The 26104-nt window shown below is 36.1% G+C and overlaps 1 protein-coding gene across 40 annotated transcripts in view; it reads right to left on the bottom strand.

Annotated features, from left to right (window-relative positions):
- The window catches only part of Ptprd (protein tyrosine phosphatase receptor type D), a 2013525-nt gene that overhangs the window by 1439307 nt on the left and 548114 nt on the right, over window positions 1-26104 (bottom strand). For all 40 annotated transcript variants that reach the window (XM_070033182.1, XM_070033181.1, XM_070033197.1 and 37 more), the window contains one exon: window positions 206-277. The gene's annotated coding sequence lies outside the window, so the exon portion shown is untranslated. The remainder of the gene's footprint in view (window positions 1-205; window positions 278-26104) is intronic.

The following is a 26104-nucleotide window of genomic DNA, read 5'->3' as shown; positions in this document are numbered from 1 at the left end:
TCCAGTTTAATAACATGTCCATTAATATAATAATTTAAACTAAAGAAAAATAGTGCTATTCTGAGATTTCCACTAAGAATCTTTTGTATTAAGCCAAACAATAGTGCTAGAATCACTTTAATTATTCTTTCTCTGTATTGTTAGGCATTTTCAGACATTGTTAAATTGAACTTTGAAAGGAAAAATTAGAATGAATGAGACTTACCAATGTACAGCTCTCCCCCACAAAATGATTAATGGCTGGAGGATGAAAAATGTCAAACTCCTCAAGATTTCCCTGAAAAAGAAAATGAGAGGGACCTATTAAGTTGCATATTATGGCAGTTATATTATTCCAAGTCTCAGTCAGTTAAAAGATAAAAAAGTACAGCATTAAAATTTGACATGTTGTAAATTAATAAAATCAGCAAAGTAATTCTAAGAGATAATACCACAAGAGAGGATTTACCATAGCTAAGATAAAGAATCAACCCAGATGCCCCTCAGTGGATGAATGGATCAAGAAAATGTATGTATACAAAATGGAATTTTATGCTTCCATCAGAAAGAATGGCATTGCCTCATTTGTAAGGAAATGGAAATACATGGAAAAAATTAGATCAGCAAAGTAAGCCAGACCCAAGGAAACATAGGCTGCATTGTGTCACCCATTAGTAATAACTAGAATATATCTGTACATCTACAAGTTAATCCAATGGACAGCAAAAGACAAATAATTACATTTGGGCATGATTAACTAAATAGCACTCTAAGCATCACAGAGTGAGAACAAATGAGGATATTCTTAGGAAAGGATTAAAAGGGCTCAATAGCTATGTGCAATGACCATATAAAGTGATGATTATTGAAATGAACTACAATAAATGGAAACATTATCAACAGAGCTCTTTATCCACATCCAAGCAACTCTGGTTCTCTAGGATAGTTGACAGCTTCCAATATGAACAGCACAGAAGCAAACACAAAATATCTGAAACAGCAACTGTGATAAACAATGTACATCAACAGTCTCTCATATATCTGAATAAAGAACATGCATGTTGATAATTGACCATGCATGTTGATATGCTATGTCCACATCAGCATAGCTGAAAGAAAATTCATGTATATTGAATTAAATATTTCACTTAAAATCACACATTTTATAGCAGAAAATTGAATTAAGTAACATATCTGGGATATACTAATTGTATAATAATCAGCCTGGTCATGTTATTCTGGGGTCCAAATAAGACTGAAAATTTTCTGTGACATAGCGATCAGAAGGAAATGAGGTTTTATAGACCATCACAGCCTGCCAGTGTCAATCCCTTTTTCACACAGAGGAAACACCTGACAATTCTTGCATAACTGTTCAGTTTCTACATATTAGAGTGCTACTTGTGTTTTTTGAATGAAATTTTAGCATCACTCAATCTATGCACTCATGATATGTATCTTGAATTTCTGTTGTACCCCCAGGCTTGTTCTAATTCTAATACATGACACATCATAATGTTTACATAATGGGCCCTGTTTCTTCTAATAAAATTTTAGCTTGGCATTTTTTTCTATGTCTTGTCATACTCAAAATCTAGCAGAATTTTAAATACTTAGCAAATGACATCTATATTCTCATAGTAATTCAGAACTATGCCTATACAAACATATCAGGTTAATGGTGAATCTTTCTATTACCTACCAATACCTGAAATTATCAGTGTCAAAATCCCCACTAGCTGATGAAAAACGATTGCTTTTTGAAAGAAAGTCTTGTTTAATTTTTAAAGATAATGACAAAAGGCAAATATATGCAGCAATAGTACTCACTAGACACTATGTTGAAAATGCACTGTACAACTTGTGGGTAAGGATAGGAGGAAAAACTTGGTAGACAGCAAGGGAAATGGTAACATTGTCCAAAATGAAATGTATTTTCTGACTTACATATCTGTACATCACCATTATAATAACAATAATTTAAAAACACAATGACAGATTATAGCTGTTCATACTTAATTTGTTTACAGAGTGGTGCCTTAGGTGTATATGTTCATTTCAAAATATAAAACGGGCAAGGCAGCAAAAGTTTCTTAAGGATTCTACACTTAGATCCTCCCTCAATATATCTCAGGCAATTTCAGAATCTTTGTTGTCTTATACATGGGCCATAAATTCATAATGGTTGATCTAAATATATGATTATATTTGGGACTTTAACAAAGAAAACTGAAATATATGTTTAGATATATGTACTATTCTTTTTTTTTTTTTTTGATCATCATGATACAATCTATTTTCTTTTTTTTTTTTTTTTTTTAAATTGTATTTTATTTTATTTGAGAACATACTGTACAGAGGGGCTACAATTACATGGGCAGGATAATGCATACCTTTCTTACCAAGCATTGCAGCCTCCTCCTTTGTTTACCCTTCACTTCCCTTCCCCGCCTCCCCCCTCCCCCCACCCAATTTTACCCCCCTCCCCCCACCCGATTATACCCCCCTCCCCCCCCACACCGAAATTGTAAAGCTGGTTTTGACATGACATTTTGTACTTCTCATTGTTGCAACAGGTCCCCCTGAATCCTTAAACGACTTGTTTGTCCCCATCTCCTCCACATGTTATACTGACATCAAATATAGTGAAAGCGGGGGTTACACTGTGGGGGAGGGACATACAAAGCAACAAAGAAATAATCTTATAAATGCATTAGAAACACATGCATGAAAGAAACAAAAACATTAAAATACATATTTAAGGGTTCATTTTCCTAACATCACATTATCTGGCCTTTTCCGCTTGACTCATACCTATACTAGATATTGCAAATAAGGGAAACCATGGGACCTATGCTTCTTTGGGCCTGGCTTACTTCACTTAATATAATTTTTTCCAAACCTTTCCATTTCCTAACAAATGGGGAAATGTCATTCTTTCTGATGGAGGCATAGAATTCCATTGTGTATATATACCACATTTTCTTGATCCATTCATCTACTGAGGGGCATCTGGGTTGGTTCCATATCTTAGCTATGGTAAATAGTGCTGCAATAAACATAGTTGTGCTGGTAGCTTATGTACTATTCTTATTGCTACACAATTTCATAATATGTTAGAATTCAAAAAAATGAAATTAATTTAAGAAATATTCAAAATGTCTCCTAAATCTGATCTTCATATTCAGTTTTCTATTTGAGAATATCAGAATCATTTGTATTTTATTTTTCTATTAAGGGGTACAAAATATAATTTTGTGCTTTTTGTGCCTGTAAATTTCCCTCAGCAACTCCTTCTTTTCCTTTTTAAGAATAAAGCAACAATGCTTGATAAGAAATGTACTCATTACCTTGCTCATGTAACTGTAACCCCTCCTCTGTACAGTATTCTCACAAAAAAACTTAATAAAAAAGAAAAAAAGATAAAAGAATAAAACAATATGTACATATGATAATATTCAGAACTTATGCATGAGAATACTCATCATTTTGGTTCACAAGTTATGAGATTTACTATAAAAACTTGTTTAAAGATTTATAGACTCATATAACTTTGAGATAGATGGAGCAGAATGTAATCTCCCTGTTTAAGTGCTAAGAAAATGACTGCAAAGCAAGTTAGATTACTGCCCATTGATGTTACCACCATTCATTCTTCAAAGGACTTGAGTACTCCTTTGCTCTTGGTATCCAGCGTTTCTTTTTCTTTGTGTGCATTTCTAAAGTGTTATATCACTTTCATATTCTGGGAATTTCTATTTTTTACTTTTAGCTTTCAGTGGCATAGGTGAACAACCAACTCATACAAGCATAAATAGACACACAAGTATGCTGCAAAAAGTGCTATTGTTATACTGGGGAAAAATTCCTTTTTTTTTTTTTTGGTAGGTTCTGGGCCTGAATTCTGGGCCTGGTCACTGTTCCTCAGCTCTTCAGCTCAAGGCCAGCGCTTTACCACCTAAGCCATAGCGCAATTCTGGCTTTTTCTGCTTATGTAATGCTGCGAAATCGAACCCATGGCCTCATGCATGGAAGGCAAGCACTCTACCACTGAGCCACCTTCCCAACCCCCAAAATTGCTATTTTTGTTAAACTTAGTTAATCTATATATACATATATATGTATATATGTATACATATATATGTATATCCCAAATTACATATTTATAAGTCAATTTGCCATTTTCTTACCCACTCATTTTTAATAATAATTTTTTTTTTTTTTTGTTGGTCGTGGGGCTTGAACTCTGGGCCTGGGCGCTGTCCCTCAGCTCTTCAGCTCAAGGCGAGCGCTCTACCACTTGAGCTACAGCGCCACTTCCGGTTTTCTGGTGGTATATTGGAGATAGGAGTCTCATGGTCTCTCCTGCTCGGACTGGCTTTGAACCGAGATCCTCAGATCTCAGCCTCCTGAGTAGCTAGGATTACAGGCGTGAGCCACCAGCGCCCGGCCTCATTTTTAATAATTCTAAGAACATGAAAGATACTAATTAAATTTTGTTTCATGGTCACTGAGTTTAATTTTTTGAACATAAACTTTACTAAAATATGTTGTAAACAATGCCATTTAAGGTGACAATATTGGGGAAGAGAGAATTTAAAAATTTTATATTCTGCTATAATCACATAGTAAATTATATTTAGAAAAGTTTCTGAAGGTTATGGAGAACAGGAAAAGGTGAGAGATATAAGTGTGCACATTGCTTGAAAGTGCACAATTCTTGTGTTAATATATATTAAATGTGCATTACCTAATAAAAGATAAATATAGTGAAATGATACACAGGAATCCTTTCAATGAATATTTTTACAAAAGATCATTGAGTATAACTGAGTCAATGATGGTCATCAATTCAGAGTGCAGCTAAATCTTAATATATGCTACTAGTATAATCTTTTTTTTTAAACTTACCTTTGATGATTTAATGGTTTCGTTTACATAAATTTTGCCTGTGACTCTTGCTTTCCTCCTAACTCTTGCTTCTTTCTCTAGGTTAGCCTGAGAACTTTGTTTTCCTTTTCTAACATCAAAGCACCATCTCAACCTTCCCATTCGAATTAACAATTCCTGACCAACTCAACAATTTATTTCTTATGGTCTGGCAACTAGAGGTCCTTATTAATCATTTTCTGATTAACAATAAAAATTCACCTTGTCCAAAACTTGGGCAAAATAAGAGGAGTAAATAATGGCAACAAAGTATACGTTTATAATATTAAGTCTAGTGTTGTTCAGGAACCAGGAAGCCTATATCATCTTTTCTCATGAGCAAAGGCTATCTGCAATGTGAATCATGCAAAGATCATCCTTTCAAATCTCTGATGGCCCAGAGGATTACAACAAACCTCTTGTTAGGAATTCAGCTTTGGAAACCTATCCATAGCTACTCTCAGTCCATCTCTTCCAAATAAGTGGAGTAGTAGTTATTTCAAAGGAACATAGAAATTTCCTAATTCTTTTTGATAAGAACCAGGCAGGTTAGGCTGAAGGTGTGAATAAGTCAGTTACATCTCCATTTCCTAAGATCTTTGGATGTCTTTCCCTTTCACACAAACAATTGCTTGGTGACAGCTAAATGGTCAACGCCCATAATTCACTGGCATTTTAAAATGATAAACCTGGGTAAAGAGTTGCTTATTAAACAGTAATTTTATAAGCACTTAAGACTCACAGATGATAGATCACCAAAAATGTGAGTCAACTGTTGGGATGTGAACTAGCAGCAGGATGCACATACCTCCATGCAAGCACACAACACTTATGAGAAATTTTACCGGGATTCTATCAACCATACAAATATATTTTGAAAAGGAAAACTGATAAATCCATTTTATATTTAAAGAAAGATAGCGTGTGTTAGGTTTTCTATGAGAATTGACTACCAATATTAGCAACAGTCTTAACTTTCGTCCAAAGCAGGTCCCATGTCTGGTTATGAAAAGATATTTTGTTAAGTTGTACTTATTACCTAGAAAACAATTCTACTGAAGGAAATTTGACAATGGCCCATGTATCTCATCTTAAAATGAAAAGCTGGTAGTTCATGCTTATGCTCTTTCTTTGTTTTTGTTGGTTTTTTTTTTGTTGGTCATGGTGTTTGAACTCTGGGCCTGGGTGCTGTCCCTCAGCTCTTTAGTTCAAGGCTGGTGTTCTACCACTTGAGCCACAGCACCACTTCCGGTTTTCTGGTGGTTTATTGGACATAAGAGTCTTACGGACCTTCCTGCCTGGGCTGGCTTTGATCTCAGCATCCTGAATAGCTAGGATTACAGGCATGAGCCATCGGCGCCCAGCGTATGCTTATACGCTTATCTCCACAATATACTGAGATTTAAGATTGTAGTTCAAAGCCAGTTAGGGTACGAAAGTCCTTGAGACATTTATGTCCAATGAACCGGCAGTATAGCCTATGTAGAACTGTGGCTCAAGTGGAAGAGCAATAGCCTTGAACACAAAAAGCTCAGGGATAACACCCAGGCCCTGAGTTCAAGCCCCAGGAGAGATAGATACCCCCCCCACCACACACAGACAAAAGGCAAAAAATGAAAACAAACAAACCCCACAAACCTCAACAAAAACAGACAGAACATTCTTAGCCTTTGTATCATTTCCAGCTCTTATTTTTCTCCAGTCTTTTCTATTATGCCCTTTCCAAAAGTGGTTTATCCCTAAGAACTCTATTTATAACCATTTCTCTTATACCTTTTACACTTTCTCCATGTTTTCTTCCTGCAAACATTGATCTATCTGGATTTCCCAGTCACTTCTAGACTGGTAATTACAATCTATATTTAAATTTATTTGATTTTGTTTCTTTTAACATGTGATTCTGATATCATCTTGACTGTGTCCTTGTCTTCCATAATACTACTTTTCTCTACCACTTTTCCTATTACTCTTGCTATCCCTACTCCCTTTATCCCCTTTTGGCAGTAATGGAATTCGAACTCATGTCCTTGAGTTTGTAGAAAAGCATTCTATCTCTGTAATAGTCATTCTTCCAGTTCCTTTTAGTTTCAGTGTGCTGTTTTGTTTGTTTTGTTTTTGTCGGTCGTGGGGCCTGAACTCTGGGCCTGGGCGCTGTCCCTCAGTTCTTCAGCTCAAGGCTCGCGCTCTACTGATCCACCACTTGAGTCACAGAGGCACTTCCAGCTTTATTTTTTAAATTATCTTTAAGGAGTTGTAGGAATGAATTGCAATTTAGCAAAGCAGTTTATGAACACACTGCATCTTGATCAGCGTCACCCCTTTCACCATTCTTACCCCATCCCTCCAGAGCCACTTTTCCCTTGCTTTCCTTAATTTTATAGCATATACTCTTTCTTATCTGCATTCTGCCTTCACTTGTCTACCCTTCTCCCCTTGACCTCACCCCATCCCTTTCACATCTCCATTTCCTGGTGTTTATTTTGTTCAACTTTGACTTTGCCTTTCTAAAAAATTACACTTTGTGTTGTTGTTGTTGCTGTCTAATAGACCTTGCTTTTTGGCTAGGGCTAGCCTACTATTCCGTGGTTACCTACTTCCCAAGTGTATGTGAACCACCAAGTCAGGTCTATTTGTTGGGATGAGATCTTACAAAGTTTATGCCAAGGCTGGCACTAAACTGTGTTCTTCAAGACTTCTCCTCCACTGTAGCTAGAATTATAGCTGTGCACTACCATTCTCATACCTTATTATTCCTTCTTTTAGTTAATCTCACATAGTTCATAATGTTTTCTCTTTTTTTCTTTTTTTCTTTTGTGTCAGTTGTGGGACTTGAACTCTGGGCTTGGGCACTGTCCCTGAGATGTTCAGCTCAAGGCAAATGCTTTACCACTTGAACCACAGCACCATTTTTGGTTTTCTGGTGGTTAATTGGAGATAAAAGTCTCACAGACGTTCCTACCTGAGCTGGCTTTGAACTGTGATCCTCAAATCTCAGCCTCCTAAGTAGCTAGAATTATAGGCTTGAGCCGCCAGCGTCCAGCTTCATGCTGTTTTCTTAGGATTTTATTGTTAACATTTTTCCCGGTAACACATTTCACAATGGTTTCATAGAAAGACAAGGTTTTGCTGGTTGTTGGTGGCTAATGCCTGCAATCTCAGCTACTCAGGAGACTGAGATCTGAGGATAAGGTTTTAAAGCCATCTTGGCAGAAAAGTTCATGATAATCTTATCTTCAATTAACTGCCAACAAAGCTGGAAGTAGAGCTATGGCTTCAGTGGAAAAGCTCCAGTCTGGAGCAAAAATGCCAAGGGATAGCACCTACACTTGAGTCCAAGCCTGAGTATGCACCCTACCCCACAAAAAGACATGCTTCAATGTGTTATTGCTAAAAAGTCCCACCTGTATACACTCACTAGTATATCTAATTTAGAATATCATTAAAAGAATATCCTAAAGATATGCATGATTCACTTTGTGAAAATGTTTATCTTTTTTCATTTGTCATTCTTGCATTATCTCATTAAAAATTAAGAAGTAACCTTTATTGAGCACCAACAACGTATTGTTTCTAATAACTCTAAAATCAAAGGCTTTACTTCTACTCCTCTCAGGATTACATTTTTATCACCATTTAGCAAAAACACTTTCCTCAACTCACAGCTTATGAATACTGGATTTCAACAAACAGCCAACAGAATTCACAATGGCATCTTAGAAATATGGCCCATTTGCACAGATAGGACATGTGGAAATCAATCTAGACTTACTTATCCATCTCTTTTCACAGAATTAAAGTCATTTAGTCTCCTAGGTTGTGGGTACAAAGATTTGTTTAACTTATTTCTTCCTTGCTATCACTGTATGCACAAGTTGCTTTAAAATTCTATTCTCATTCAAATTATATGTGACTTTGACTCCACACAGCTTACTCTGCTTCAGTGTAAAATTTGTCTAGGTTAGAGCCAGGGGCCAGTGGCTCATGCCTGTAATCCTAGCTACACAATGAGGCTCATTGTTCAAAGCCATCTTAGGCAGGAAAGTCTATGAGACTCTTATCTCCAGTAAGCCATCAGAAAAAAAAAAAAAAAGCCAGAAGTGGAGCTATGGATGAAGTGGTAGAGTGTCAGCATTGAGCACAAAAACTCAGAGAACAAATCCAACCCTGAGTTCAAGCCACAAAACCAACACACACACACACACACACACACACACACACACACACACACACACACACACACACACATAAGCATGCATGCACACAAAAATTAGTCCAAGTTAATTAAAAAATGTGACTATGAAAAAACTGATTTAAATATCATGTTGGTTTTCCTTTTCAATTGTTATATTAAAACAGGAATTTGCATAAATATATTTATCTCCAAATGCTTGCTATCGCTACAGTTCAACAAGGTAGAAATTCTACTTACCATAAATAGGATGGTATTATACTTTTTTTAAATTTTTTATTTATTTATTTAGCTTATGTGGTGCTGGGGAATTGAACCCAGGGCCTCATGCATGCAAGGCAAGCGCTCTACCACTGAGCCACCTTCCCAGCCCCTAGGATGGTATTATAAAAAAAACTTAAAACTATGTACAATTATGAACAGAAATTATCCACTCTGTTTGCACTTTTACAATCGAAACTTGATTTTAAGCAACAGAGAATGAATAGAAAGGCAGACCATGATTTATACCTTATATAAATTTTATACCGATTATATTGTTCAAATCCCTAGGGCCAATTATTTTCCTGCTATGACAAAATAAATTATAAAGAAGAAGAACCTATCTATCAATGAAACACCATTCATCTATCAAAACTTAAAGTTTAATCATTCCTAACATCGTAGAGGTTTATACAGAAAGGACATAGATTTCCTTTATTTAAAAAATGGTAAAGCTGAAAACATGCGCTTGATTATTAGTGCAGAGTCAAGAATATTTTAATTTCTATCTATAAGAAATTCTCCTTATACAAAGCAAAATTGACCTTTCACTGAAACTTATGAAAATGTCTGTTTTGTTCATATCCTAAGAAAGTCACTAAATCCAGATAATAGTTTTCTTATTTGAGTGAAAATCATCATACCAAACAACAACAATGCTATTTAGAGGGTCTGTACGAATCTTATATTTTCCCTGCTCTACTTCTATAAATTGAGATTGAAACTAGATAATATTGATTTTGTATTTTCATAGAAAAATATTTGAAGGTAAAAAGCAAACAAAAAACATAACATTATAACTGTTTCAAAAAACAAAAATTTGTGGTAGAAAGTTTAACAATTTAATTTGCTCTAATCGCTATGGGACAAAAAATCCAGAAATTTTAATGCCCTTCTCTAAAATTTGTTTAAGTTCAAGCATATTTTGATCATAATTATATAAGCAGACACACTGTTTTTAGTAACATTTGACTTCACATGGCAATCAGATACAATGGGAAAAGAAAAAGTGAATGAGGAACATCCATACTACTTTCCAAAGTGGTTGAACAAGTTTACAGTCCCACCAACAATGCAGTAAGGTTCCCTTCTGTCCACATCCCCTCCAGCATCTGGTGTTATTAGAGTTCTTGATTATAGCCATTCTAACTGGGGTGAGGTGGTATCTCAATGTTGTTTTGATTTGCATTTCTTTTATGGCTAGAGAAGTTGAGCGTTTCTTCATGTGTGTATTGGCCATTCTTATTTCCTCTTCAGAGAAGTTTCTCTAAGTCTTTAGCCCACTTATTTATTGGGCACTTGTTTCTTTGAGGATTTGTTGTTGGGGGATTTAATTTTTTGAGTTCCAGGTATATTTTAGATATGAGACACTTGTCAGTTGTATGGCTAGTGAAGATCTTCTCCCAATCTGTGGATTTTCTATTGATCTTGCTAGCTATGTCCATGCAGAAGCTCTGCAATTTCATGCAATCCCATTTGTCCAAACTTTCTTTGATTTGTTGTGTTTCTGGGTCTCTATTAGGAAAATTTCAGCCTGTGCCAAGGAGACCTAGGGTGTCTCCTATTCCATCCTGTAATGTTTTCAGTGACTGCTTTGTCTCTGAGGTCTTTGATCCATTTGGAGTTGATTCTTGTGCAGGGTGATATATAAGGATCTAACTTTAGTTTTCTACAAGTCATTAATCAATTTTGCCAGCACCATTTACTGAAGAAGCTTTCTTTCTTCCATTCTATTTTTTTTAGCTCCCTGATCGAAGATTAGGTGGCTATAGGTCTGTGGGTTCAATTCTGGGTTTTCAATCCTATTCCATTGGTCCTGAGGTCTGTTCCTGTGCCAGTACCAAGGTGTTTTGATTACAAAAGACTCCACATAGAGCTCCCCTATGACCCAGGAATCCCACTTTTGAATGATCACAAACATGATCATACTAAAGCTACCAGCACAGCTATGTTTATTGCAGCATTATTTACCATAGCTAAGATATGGAACCAACCCAGATGCCTCTCACTAGATGACTGGATCAAGAAAATGTGGTATATATCTATATCTATATCTATATACAGTAGAATTTTATGCCTCCATTAGAAAGAATGACATTGCCCCATTTGTTAGGAAATGGAAAGACTTGGAAAAAATTATATTAAGAGAAGTAAGCCAGGCCCAAAGAAACATAGATCCCATGGTTTCCCTTATTTGCAACAACTAGTATATGTCTGAGACAAGCAGAAAAGATCAGGTAAGATGATGTTAAAAGGGAAAAAACAAACTGTTTACATAGGGATACAGGTGGACCCATTGCAACAATGAGATGTACAAGTGTTATGTTGAAAAACGAACTTTACAACTTTGGCAGGGTGGGGGTGGGAGAGGTGAGGAGGGTGTTGGTAGCTGGGTGTGGAGTTGGGGGGGCGGGTGGAGAGGGGAAGGGATGGAATGGGGAAACAAAGGAGGAGGCAACAATGCTTGATAAGAAATGTACTCACTATCTTGCCCATGTAATTGTAACCCCTCTGTATTGTATTTTCACAATAATAATAATAATAATAATAATAATAATAATAATAATAATAATAAAGATGTTGTTAAGCGAAATGGACTCCAAGATAGGGACACAAGTCTTCTTTTCTTGCTATTGTTTCTAACGTATTTATAAGGTACCACGTGATTTTTGTTGCTTTGTATGTCCCTCCCCCACAGTAAAACCCCTGTTTTCACTGTATTTGATATTGGTATAATTTGGGGAGGGGAAGGGAAAAAACAAATTGTTTAAATAGGGATACAGGTGGACCCATTGCAACAAGGAGATGTACAAGACATTATGTAGAAAAATGAACTTTACAATTTGGGCTGCGAGGGGGGGGGCGGGGGGAGGAATGGGGAATGTGGGAGGGGGAATTTAGTTGTGGAGATAGGAGGGAAGGGAAGATAGGGGAAAAACAAAGGAGGAGGCTACAATGCTTGATAAGAAATGTCCTCATTACCTTGCTCATGTAATTGTAACCCCTCTGTACAATTAAAAAAAAAAAAAGTGAATGAAGACAGAGACAAATTAGCTCCACCTAGAGGAACAAATGAGAGAAGAGAAAATTTCTAATTCAATTGTCCAGAGAACACAAAAGTTCTTTCTTTCCTTTCCTTTTTTTCTTTCCTTTCCTTTCCTTTCCTTTCCTTCCTTTCTTCCTTTCTCTTTCTTTCCTTCTTTCCTCCTTCCTTCCTTCCTTCCTTTCTCCCTCACTCCCTTCTTCCCTTCCTTTCTTTTGCCCTCCGTCCCTACCTCCTGCACCATGCTCTCTCTGTCCCTCTCTGTCTCTCTCTGTCTCTCTCTCTGTCTCTCTCTCTCTTTCTTTCTTGATCGGTACTTTTAACAACTAACTTAGAGTCTAACAAACTGAATACCAAGAAGCTGGAACTTGAGGTGTTTGGGGAGAGGATGAACTAAAGGGAGGATGGGTAGAAAAGAAGAATGAATAGTATAGTCATAATATTCAGTACACATATGTGAAAATGGAACTAGCAAAATTGAGGAGAAGAATGGTGTTGAGAGCGATGTAGGGGAATAATAAAAGGGGACACACTGATCACGAGGTATTGTACTCAAATTAACATGTTGAACTGAAACCCCTTTACAACTACTTAAAGATAATTAAAAAATGTTTCATCTATTATGCAGACCAAAGAATGCTCACACAGCTATTATGCATTCTGATTGCAGACTTGAATAAACAGATACCTGGCCCCTTCAACAACTGGTCAAGATGTTTTAGATATACTAGTAGAGAGTTCTAGGAAGATGTGCTTCTATTTAACCTCTTACTGAGAATTCCAATTATACAAGCAGCCAAATCACTATAACCCAATTGCCCTTACCGGGAGTGTGGGATGTGATCACTGCTTACTCATGCTTATTTTTCTAAAATAAGCATTAATGATCGTCTCAACTTAGCAAACTGCCTAGGGCTGTGGGAGAACCAGCAGCAAGCTCTGTAGCAACCAGAGGCTACAAATTTTGTTTGGGACAGGTTCATTATGGAGCGCACCTGTTTAACTTCTTTCTGAATCAGTGCTCATGTGCTAAAATGGCTTAACCATTCTAAAAGGCCCTATTAAAAAAGAAAGAACAAAAAATGAGAAAAAAGAGTTTAGCAATAACACATTAAATGCAAAGTTTTTTTGGCAAGGATCAGTTTTAATATACTTAATAAAGATTAAGATCATTCCAGTTGTTTCTAGTAAAATCACACTGTAACTAGTATCTGTAATGTGAATCTTTCTTTTTTATAGTATATAATTTTATTGTAAATATACTGTAGAAAGGGGTTACAGTTTCATGAGCAAGGTAATGAGTACATTTCCTATTGAGCATTGTTACCTCCTCCTTTGTTTTCCCCTACCATTCACTCTTCCATCCCACCTCCCCAACTTCTCCCTCCCCTGCTTTAAAGAAATTTAATCAAATTATAATGCATTCTCCCATCAAAGTTTCATGTTCAGTCCAATATGCATTCTTTGCAAATTAGATAATCTGTTAAAAGCTATTACTGTGCAACTCAACCTTCTTACAAAACACATTTACAGTAATGTGGGTGAGACTGTTTTTCTTTCACAATTTCTATTTGGTGTTTCGAAGAGCAATGCATTTAAAAATGTTTTTCTTTCTCTTATAGTAAATGAATTTCAATCTTTTTGAAAATCAAAAATGGAAAATATTTCCATAACAAAATATTCTTTCAGTAGAAGCAAGATACATGTAAACAATTTTAAAAAGCCTATTATGTAACCAGGGAAAGAAAATAACTTAAGAAGAAGAAGCAATAGTAAGCTGCAATTTGTGTTTTCATGCCCACATAAAAAATTGTGGTTTGAGAAATACGTAGTTATATCTTGAGACAGTCTGAAATTCTGTGAAAGATTGAAACTGAGCCCTTGAAGAGTTTCCAGTTTAAATTTGGATATTCTGAAAATAAACCAAATAGAAATGTAAAATTCTATGGAATTTAATTCTAGGAAAATTTGCTTAAACAAAAAGAAACTTCCGATTTTATCTACAGAACAATTTTGTTTTATTTAAGTATGTTGGTAAAATACTCTAAGGATCTACAGTTAGATGACTAGATGAGTACAACATAAAAATATTGTGTTTTTGAGCAAATTATTATTGCTGTGTGTGTATGTGTGTGCGTGTGTGTGTGTGTGTGTGTGCGTGCGTGTGTGTGTGTGTGTGTGTGTGTGTGTGTGTGTGTGTGTGTGTGTGGCATGAACTTAGGGCCTACGTGCTGTCCCTGAGCCTTTTTGTGCTCAAGGCTAGTGCTCTACCACTTGAGCCAGAGTGCCACTTCAGATTTTTTAGTGGTTTATTGAAGATAAGGGTCTTATGGGGATTTTTCTGCCTGGGCTGGCTTTGAACTGTGATTCTCAGATATCAGCCTCCTGAATAAACTAGGATTACAGGCATGAGCCACCAGAAAATTATTTAAATCCTTGATTTTCCACTCAGTTCAACTGGGGAGTGGGGACGAAACAAAATAAATCATAGTATTTTGGAGACTGGATGGACCTTACTAAAAGATTTAACACGGGCAAGAACTATAATGGAAAACTATCAGCCATGTAGGTATCCTAATGTGAATATAGTAGTCATTGGTTTAATTCCATGGGAATTACACAATTTTTTTTCTTTGCATAAAGATGTAAGTGAAACAATTAAGCATTTTAATAGAAATTTACCATGCAGGGCAAAGAAAAGTTGCTTTTGAAAGCTAAGTTACCTTAACTAAAATAAAACGCGAAGTTTAGAAGCCAGCTCTAGCCCATGAGCAGCTGTCTTCTCCTTTGATCCTAAATATAGCATATGATTTCATCTGCTCATGGCAAAAAAGCATCCTTCTTAGAAGTCCATGTGTAGTGACAGCGTGTCAGCAATGTCTCCTGAGCTCAAGGAAAGCAGTCTCTGCAGTTCTGCCCCATCATCCTCAGAAGTCTCGCCGCTCACAAGCAGAGCGACAATGAATAATGGTAAGAAATAGGCCATGGCCCCCCTGGGAACACACAGGCAGAGGTAGCAAAATACTTAAACTTCCGACTGCTTTCTCCCAGAGATTTAAACACCAGCAAATAAGACCCTGTAGGCATATAAAAGAGAAGAGCAAATTTAACCCCTTTTCCACCTGTGCAGCTGTCACTGGGGTCACTGCTCTAGGTATAATTTAAAGCTCTTTCCATTTGGGTCTTACACTATTATGCAGTTCTAAAGAATCAGCATAAAGAGGTAGGGGGAGAGGGCAGACTCAGAAATGGATCTTGCAAGGGTGGATTAATCTATCAACTGTAATCTGCTAAAGCACCACAGATTGGCAATTTAGTTAAAGGTAGCTTTATAGAACAGAAGAAAAGAAGCTATTTGTCCATTTGCTGAAAATCCAGAAAGCTGCCATGATCTATTTTAGGGGAGAATTCCCCTCTCAGCACTTAAGCCAGACTCCTTATTAAGACCCTTAGGGAAAGAAAAGGCAAAGCTATTAGCAGGACCATGGATCCATCAGTATTGATGAGGGAGCTGGCAGAGATGGTGCTTGTCCAGGAAGGTTGAATACAGAGAACTGAGAAATTCTACAGACATACCAAAAGAGAGGGGATGAACCAGCAAGTAGATGGACAAATGCTTTCTGCATATATGCCAAACATACAGAAAACCTGATATGCTTAGATCAGCATCAGCACTGATAACCACCACCTTCCTCCCGACTAAACTCTACACTTCAATCTGAATACCTGGTTAGTTCCTCAAGCTGAAAAAAATCTCAGTAAAATTTTATTACCAACAGCAAACACACTTTCCTGGAGATCATTGCATTGTATAACATGGATGCATTCATGACAAAAGTTCTTAGATGTCCATCACATGAATGGTTGATGACTAGAGATCAAGAAAGAAAGAATATTAAATTTGAACAGAGCTATTTCAATTCTAGCCAAAGGGCCAGGATAGATCAAATGTGTTTATTGAATATTTCTGCATTTCACTTAGGTTTCATCTGCAAGGAAAGCAGAAGAGGTAGTTTAATCTTTTACTAAAACAAAACAACCCCCCCTCCCGCCCCAAACCCCCAGTAAGCCTATAGAAAATAAAATCCCTTTCCTGGTTGTGGATTAAAGATAGTATAAATCCTGTTACTACCTTTCTGCTAAGGTTATAAATCTGACCATTTCCCATACCCAGCTCGCTGCAGAAAAAACTAGTTTACACTGATTTTCAACCAAAGGGACTCATAGCACTTGAATCTGTAGGAGCTCACCCATTGCCTGACTTAGAGATCACAATTACATTCATGGTAGAAAGTTACAGACACCTTTCTTTCAACACTCATGTAACTATGGAAAGTACTAACCCCTCCATAAAAAAGATAGGTTGACAATGACACAGAGAGAAAAACAAACAATGCACGAGTAAGCTGTGCAGAATTTAAGGATTAACTTCACAGTTCCTATGAATCTTCTTTTAAAATATATAAAGTTTTGTGTGAAATTCAGGAATACATTTTTCTAAGGCAATATAAATATTTGAGCAAGGTTTAGCACATGCACACATTCACACATTTAGGCACACACAAAAATTGTGCATGGTGAGATGGTAGCTAGCACTGGAAGATAAATATTTCATATGGTGATATATGGAGAGGGTGAGGCAGTATTGTTAATTAGAGACCAGTTTGAGCCCCGAAGCTTAAAAATCTAAAATAGGGTCTTTTATTTAGGGAAATGTTAATCTACAAGTTTCTTTCTTTCTTTCTTTCTTTCTTTCTTTCTTTCTTTCTTTCTTTCTTTCTTTCTTTCTTTCTTTCTTTCTTTCTTTTCTTTCTTTTTTGGTCAGTCATGGGGCTTGAACTCTGGGTTTGGATGCTATCCCTGTGATCTTCAGCTCAAGGCGAGTGCTCTACCGCTTGAGCCGCACTTCCAGTTTTCTGGTGGTTAATTGGAGATAAGAGTCTCGTGGACTTTTCTGCCCAGGCTGGCTTTGAACCATGATCCTCAGATCTCAGCCTCCTGAGTAGCTAGGATTACAGGCATGAGCCAGCAGTGCCTGGCTAATCTACAAGTTTCTTACATACAAAATATTACAAAGATATTCTCACAATTTTACATGTAGGGAAACAACCTCCGAAGATTAGATGAGGATCATGAAAAGTAAATTCATATTAAACTGAGAATACTGGGAAGAGTCAGTTGGCAAGTTAGAAGATGGGTACATTATTTTTCATGTTAAAATTAGAAAAATCATGCCTAAAAATTTGAAGAGAATGATGGAAATGAAGTCATATAAATGGAAAATACTGTGACAAGCCAGTTGGTATTTTAGAAAGTGGCTATAGTATTTTCCACATGGGTGACTATTCTGAATGATAAGTCACCTTGCTAATAGTATACTGTATTCATTAGACATATTGAAAATTTTAAAAGTCTGTATTTTTAAGATATTCTTTAATTGACTATCTGGTTTAAAACTATGTGTTTTTTTTTTTTTTTTTTACTTATTTTGGAAATAATTTTTGATAGTTTGGCATGAATACAAAATAAAATGAATAAAATTTGTTTGAGTAATTATCATTAAGATCCATAAAATGAGGTTAGATTGTTATATCGCTGTTTAAATACATAATTTATTTAATACAATTTTCTGATGGATGATAAAGATTTCTACCTGGGATGTCATCTGAGAACAAGGCAAACATTTACTACAATTACTTTACCACTAGGGTGCGCTGTTGTATAAGAAATGTTTATTTGCATCGAACTATAAAAAAGATATTAGCTTCATTTACTCTTTCTTAAGCATCAAACATTGTGTTTCCATTTTCTGTTTTCTATATATTACAGAAACAATTTCTAGGAGAAAATATGAATTTAAAGTAAAAAACAAATCTGTCAATTTTCTATTTTTCAACTCAGTAAAAGTAGCATTTAAGTACAAATATATCAATTAGTGATATACAAATCATATTAAGCTACATATAATACCTTCTTTTAATTTTATATATTATGAATAATATTCACTCAGGTAGATTTCATTAATTATCAACTAATTTGTTTGTACATATGACTACCAAACCACAATTAAATGGCTTTTCCCAATGTTTTTCTTAATGATTAGAGATGAATATACTAAAGTACATACATTTGTGACAATTTTATGTTTTATTTTATGGAACTGTTTCCACAAAACTTTTTAATTCCTATTTAAAAGTAATTGTATCTTTGGATTTTTACCTTCTGATTTCTGATTAAGTTTTTCATATTCCACTCAGGAACTTTTAAGCTATAGACAAAACATTTAGATCATTTCAAGACATGGGGAAATACAGACACTTAAAAGTAAAATCAGTATTCTACATCCTTTTTAACCTTATAGAACAATGCTAATTCTCTAACATGATTAATTTTCGATACATGACTGAAAATCAGATTGAGAATATGTGGAATACTCTGGAAGCTTCAAGTTTTCTCAGGAAACCTCAATATTTATTTCATATACTTGTAACTGTTTATTGCAGAGAAAAAAATATATATATATAGCAGTGTTGCTAGGTCTTGAACTCATGGTCTGAGCACTTTTGTGTTCAAAACTACAGCTCTACCATTTAAACCACAGTTCAACTTTTGGGTTCCTACTGTTTTGGGGAACTAAGAGTCTCACAAACTTTCCTGCCTGGGCTGACTTTGAACCATGATCCTCAGATCTCAGCCTCCTGAGTAGCTAGGATTACAGGTCTGTGCCACTGGTGCCTGGCTTGAAAAAAATAAATTTCAACAAATACACATCGTTTGGTCTGAAATGGGTTGATGGATGGTTGCATCAGGGAGAACTAATAGTCCCCAGCTAACAGTGAAGATTAAGAAGTATCTAATTCAAAGTATCATCTCTCTAAGGAAGACTAGTTAGTTTAAACAAATGCTTACCTTGTTTAAAAATAGAAATAGTACAAAAATTATTCTACTACACTTGTCATAGGAAAATTTGCTTTTTATTCAATGAGAAATAACTACAAACATCTACATTCCTATATTCCATAGATTATTAATAAGTTAAATATGCCTTAATATTAATAATTCTACTATAAAAGTCATGGACATTGTGCTAGCATAGCATTTCTTGCTATGTTTTATAACAAAGAGTGATCTTTTTGACGGGGCTCAATGAACAGTCAGAATAGATACTAAGTGTTAAAATTAGTTGTATCAAAGGCAGGCACTGGGGGCTCATGCCTCAAATACTAGCTAATCAAGAGTCCAATATCTAAGGACCTTGGTTTGAAGCCAGCTGGCACAGAAAAGTGCATGACACTCTTATCTCCAATTAACTACCGATAAACGAGACCTAGAGCTGTGGCTCAAAGTGGTACATCCCTAACCTTGAGCAAACATGTTCAGGGACAGAGCCAAAACCCTGAGCTCAATCACCAGGACTGACAAAAACAATTAATTCTATCATTAAATATAGAAGTACAATGTCCACAAAACAAAGGCAGATATGGCTCGGCACTTGTTTCTTTCTCTTTTTTTTTGGTCTGTTCATGGGGCCTGAACTCTGGGCCTGGGCGTTGTCCCTCAGCTCTTCAGCTCAAGGCTAACACTCTATCACTTGAGCCATAGCGCCACTTCTGGCTTTTTTCTTTTTGCTTATGTGTTGCTGAGGAATCAAACCCAGGGCCTCATGCATGCAAGGCAAGCTCTGTACCACTGAGCCAACTTCTCAGCCCTGTACTTGTTTCTTAACCTCTCATTACCTCAGTTTGCTTTGTCTTAAAATAAGGAGAAGAATAGTAAGCATTATTACTATATTTAATTGCATGTATTATATATGTATATACACCTATGTATATATACACATATATGCATGCAAAGAAACATGTATATTGAAAAGCATTTGCCATATTCAGCATTTACCAAACATGCAGTGGTTTGGTCAGTATATTTTTCTTATTAAATTTATTTTATTATTTGAGGTTATAAAATTCTACTGTGCACATCAGACTAAGAAAAATAGCCTCTTTATCTTTGCAATTCAGCATTTCTGTACTTCATTTAAATCATGCCCACAAGCTTTCTGATTTCTCTCCTCTGTCTCTGTCTCTCTGTCTCTGTCTCTGTTTCTGTCTCTGTCTGTATTTCTGTCTCTGTCCCTGTCTCTGTCTGTCTGTGTGTCTGTCTCTTTCATGGCTTCTACATTCCTATCTCTGCCAAAATCTTATTTTGATTCTGTGAGTATGAAAACATTAAAATTTCATCTTTTCATGTAGCACATGGCTGTAAATAGAAAAAAAAATCAGAAAATTGAGTGTTATTCCCACATTGTTTACTTGTTTACTTGGATCTGGGAACCAGAAACATCTGGCTGGCTTACCAGCAGTAATTCATATAACTTTACTCAGACATAGTATATAATCTTCTATCAAGTACTAAAGATTCTTGTAAGCACAGTCAAATGGATTAGACAGGTAGAAAACCTAACAGAGAAATATTAGCTCTGTCACTTCCCACCTTATTTATTTTAGGACCTTTTCAGCAGGATTGCCAACTAATCCTCATTTCTGATGGCTTCCATTACAACTAGGCGAATTTCCCAGTTTCCCTACTGAGCATTAGCTGTCTCCACATTCTGTTAAGTGCTCTTCTTGAATCCAGCCATCCATTTCTTGCTACAAGTAGGGAACATATAAAAGGTTTCTTAAGTGAGACAGATATTTGCCATATTTTCATTGTTGGTTTTTTAACTGCTAAGGTCTAGTAGTTTCTTGACCTTTTCTTTGTTTTACAACTTTCCTCCGCCCTCATTTTCTTTGCCTCTCTTGGTCTGACTGGCTGCCCTTGAAGACAAGCAAGAAGGCGAGCAAACAAGCACAATCTCTTCTAACCTGTTTCAGCTTTGGCTCAATAAGTACTCATAATTTTAAATCTCTGGTACCTCAAGACTGCTGACCCATCCCTTACCTACTTTAAATACTTGATTTCACAACAGTCTCAGACTTTTGCTTTCACCCTAGAACTAGCTACTTACATTGAAGTCTAACTGGTTCTTCTGGTCTGATCCAAACATGTTGATTTATCCCAGCTCTCTTCTTTATAGTCATGGATTTATCTTGAGCTCCTATTAAATGCATATATTGAATCTTGGGCTGATTGAGTCTTGTCTCATATACTCCTACTTTCATTAATATATATTACTGATAATTGCCCATTGGTTGCTGGTGAAAATTATTAAAAATAATAGACCTACTGGTAGGTAGGTCCTACTTAGAACCAATAGCTTTTACAAAGGCAGGTAACAAAGTCTCCTGTACTGTTAGGTTTGTATATTTTGCCCTTTTCTTTAATAACTCCTTGTCAGTCTGGACACAAATGTTGGCCATTTATGTTTTCATCCTCTGAACTAATCTCTACTGTGGAGTATTTATTTCACCAAAATAATATATGGAAGATTGACCATTTAAGTTATATATATATATATATATATATATATATATATATATGGTTGTTAACAGGGTTAATTAAGTAAGCAAAAAGAGCAGAAAGTGGGGCTGGGATGTTGGCTTAGTGGTAGAGCGCTTGCCTCACATGCATGTGGCCTTAGGTTTGATTCCTCAGCACCACATAAGCAGAACAAATGCTAGAAGTGGCCCTGTGGCTCAAGTGGTAGAGTGCTAGGCTTGAGCTGAAGAGCTGAGGAACAGCGCCCAGGCCCAGAGTTCAGGCCCCACGACCAAAAAAAAAAAAAAAAAAAAGCAGAAGGTTGACAGAATGATGTCTCTTCAGTATTAGGATCTCTTTACGGACTATTTGAATGCTTAAGGAGCAAGGTTAACATTAAGATAGGGCTAGAATATGTGATGACTGCATTCCTTGACTGGATGGGGATGAGGTTTGAGCATAAAGGTGAATTGTTTAAAATGCAAATGACTTTCTAAAAACATAGGAGAGAATCAGAAGTTGAGAGGATCAAGCGGGAACGTCAGTGGGCTTGTGAAACAGTCCCTGGCCCATTTCTCAGTGGTATTTGGGGAAAACTGCCTCACAGCAGAGGGCTGGAAAGGATGCTTGCAATCGCTGAGTGTGGCCTCCTCCTTCTCCCAGGATGTGAGGCAAGTACCACTTGTCTCCTGCATCTCTGGGTCCATCCTTAGACACTTTGGCCCTGCATGTTCAGTGCTTTCAAAAATAGTAGCAGCCTTAGAACATACTGAACTGGATTTAAAGGAGAAGCCGCTTCCTTGGCCAAAAGGAACTTAAAAAAATTCCTATATATGTGTGTAGAACACACTTTACCATCTGTTCCCTTTTCTACTTTAAGTCAGGTTTTTTCCCCCTTTTTATATCAAATGATGTAATGCCTGTGTATCTTTTGGGTCATTCTTAATAGAGTTCTGAGGAAAGTCTTTTAAAAAGAAAGTCAAGTTACAACATACTATGTAAAGGTTACTCCATTTTTGAGAGAGAATATTCTATGGCTATGTACAGATTCTGAAAACTATCTGTAGGGTAGGTTTTATTTAAACTAGTTTTCCTAAAATGTTTATAGTAATATTAGTTGTAAACATTCTAGGAACAACTTCAGATTAGATGAGTAGAAAGTCTTGTAAGCCATGTCTAAGTGTTTATTTTGAGGAGCAAAACCTTTGAAACTTAGAATTTTCTGGAGTGAATCAAGTCAGTCATGCTTCATCTTATGGTAGCAGGGCTTGTCTCAGAGTCCAAAACATTCTGGCACTAAACTTAATCTGCTCTGAGCTCTAACCACAGATTTATTTCTAGGCATTTATTCACTATTTCATGAGATGGAGGTTTTGGGATGCCTAAGATCTTAACTGTCAGACTCATTCTGTATTCACAGTACCTGAACTAACAGGTTCTATAGAAGTAAGCCATGAGGCCTGATCTCGTGCTTAGAAGTCGAGACTGAGTCATAAGAAAGGAAACAAACAAAACCTACTATAATTGAGGAGGTGGGGATGGCACTTAGCCATATTTTTAGGCTGCTACAATGACCTTAAAAAATGAAGACTATGTGGATGTAAATCTGACTTGGCTTGGCAAAATAAACCTGAAAAACCATTACAAAAGTATTCTAAGTAAAAAAGCCATAATTCAGTCTATGCTATCTCTAACAAACCCAATAATAAGAATGGAAATCTACCAAATGTGTGAATTTGCCTGATTTTATTTTGTCTTCCATTATTAACCCTAAACAGCCTAGATAATGCTTTTGGGCTGTGGTTTCCCACAAATACTGGAATCTGAAAAAATATTTCTACCTAATTATTCCCTAAAATAATATCTAAAGTCAACCATGACCTTTTTCAACTTACAAAAAAGATAAACATATGCAATTCTTATTTGTCATAAATATTAAAACTTCCTAAATCAATACAACACGTGTATTGTTCTATGGTACGGCAAATGTGCCTCAGGCACAATACAAGTTTTTATACTCCTAAAGCAGTTGACACCCACAGAAAGCAGAAAGCCACTTTTTTTTTTGTTCCTAGTAGACTATTTTCTATAAGCATAGAATGAAGTCATTTTTATTTTTAAGCAGAGTTTATTTTGTATATTAGAGAAGAAGATGAGAAGATGATTCACAATTCTGAAGAAAAAGAGTTCTAGCTCATGAGGGCCTACCTTACTTATAATTTGGTGATTATTATTCACAACTTCTGCTCTTAAAGTACTATTAATGGCCTCCAGTCCTCATTCTTACCCCCGCCCCTAGGTAGTACAGTTTAATTTACTTTCTCCTATTGTAGGTCATACTGTAACTATTTTCCTCCATGTTCATGATACCACAGAATTTTTTTACTATGTTAAGGAACATTCCTTTATCTTATTAAAAAATAAGCATCCCATCCTCAATGTGCATACATTTTTTCAAATATTATGATAGTTTAATTTTCATTTAATGAACTTAAATGTCAATGATAAAATATATTAAGCCTTAAAATGATCATCTATTGATCTATTGGCACTTTTAACCTCTTCATTGAAGTCCCTATCAGTGACTGATTGCACTGCAACCTAATCTTCAAATGTCACAAGCCTACGTGTCGGCTGACACACCTGGCTTTACAAAGCAAGATAGCACTTACTGATAGAAAAAGTGGAGTGTAAGAAGAAAACTTTCTCTAAAGATGAGCTCATTCAAACACTGAGGTTAAAAAAGGCATCTGCTCAGTGGCAAACTCCCAAAAGAAGCAGCCCAGGAGGGAGATGTGCTGAGAGTTGGAACTGTGTCATTCCCCACCTTCAAATCATCTGTTCAACTGTAACTTAAAAATACTGAGAAACCTGCCTTTAAGGTAAAATCAGGCCAGGCTATGCAGAAGAAGAGAAAATGACATTTATGGAGCACCTATTATATTTCGGGTATTGTAAAATTAGAGATTTTTCACACATCTGAGGTAATTCTCAAAATACAAGGTGGCTATTACCATACCCATTCCTTTTTTCAAACAGGTGTAAAAATCAAGACTAAGGTCAGACAGCTAAAAAAATACAGTTTTAAGCACAGATATTTCTCATTCAATGCAGATGCTCCTCCTACTCAAATATCACAGACTTCCTCCTCTCCTCCCAAATTCCATATTCCTTCCAAATCTATCCATCAAATCAAATATCCAGTGCCACCTCCTTCCATCTTCCTTCCTCCCTCTCTCCTTCCCTTCTTACCTCCTGTCCTCTAGAAGAGAAGTATTGAGGACTGATGATGTACCACATTAAATATCTGGAAATAACTATGAAGGGCATATTTTGAACTTATACTTGAATAACATATGCAATTATTTCTAAAGAGCTATCTAAAATGGTATCTTTTATACCCCTATAAAATGTGCATAATGAGCATAGTGAGTGAAAGCCTATAGCATATTAACAAATCGTATCAAGAGCAAAATGGATAAGACCCTGAGTGATTTCTGCAATAAGAATGTAGGCAACACAGGAGATAAACTAGGTAACACTTGAGGATGACTGACTTAAAATGCATGATCTTTGGTTAATAAATAGACAGAACATCAAATACACAATGAACCTTGAAAGTTACTTGTCATTTACAAATTTAATTGCACAAAAGATGATACAGTCCAACCTCTTATTTCTATAATCATCCCTCTCTTTAGTTCTTCCTGTGATATCACTTCTCATATGATGTTATTTCTTTTTAGATGGCAAGGGAATGACTGAAGCATTTGGTCAGGTATGTAAATATTTCAGGTTGAATGATTCATTGCTATCAAAGAAACATATAATATGGCCATGGTTCTCTATAGGTAGATATTGGGAACATATGTTTGTGCATTTGGTAGAGGTAATTCTTATCAGAAATGATTATCTCTTTTTTTTCCCCCTAGCCAGTAGTGGGGCTTGAACTCTGGGTCTGGGCACTGTCCCTGAGCTCTTCAGCTCATCGTGAACACTCCACAACTTGAGCCACAGCACCACTTACATTTTTCTAGTGGTTAATTGGAGATGAGTCTCACAGAGTTTCCTGCTTAGTCTGGCTTTGAATCTCAATCCTCAGATCTTAGCCTCCTGAGTAGCTAGGATTACAGTCATGATCCACCGGCACCTAGCCATGATTATCTCTTTAATGAACAACAATTGAGCATTGACCACTGGTTTTGGCTCCCTGGTAGTAGTAGTATCTCATATATTCAGTTATCATTGAATATTGTTTTAATTTATGACATTACTTAGAAGGTCAA

The sequence above is a fragment of the Dipodomys merriami genome, unplaced genomic scaffold (genome assembly GCF_024711535.1).
Source record: "Dipodomys merriami isolate MVZ:Mamm:240054 unplaced genomic scaffold, mDipMer1.0.p SCAF_22, whole genome shotgun sequence".
In the NCBI taxonomy this organism is placed as follows: Eukaryota; Metazoa; Chordata; class Mammalia; order Rodentia; family Heteromyidae; genus Dipodomys; species Dipodomys merriami.
The sequence above is the reverse complement of the archived record's forward strand: the minus strand, read 5'-3'. Positions and strand labels throughout refer to the sequence as shown.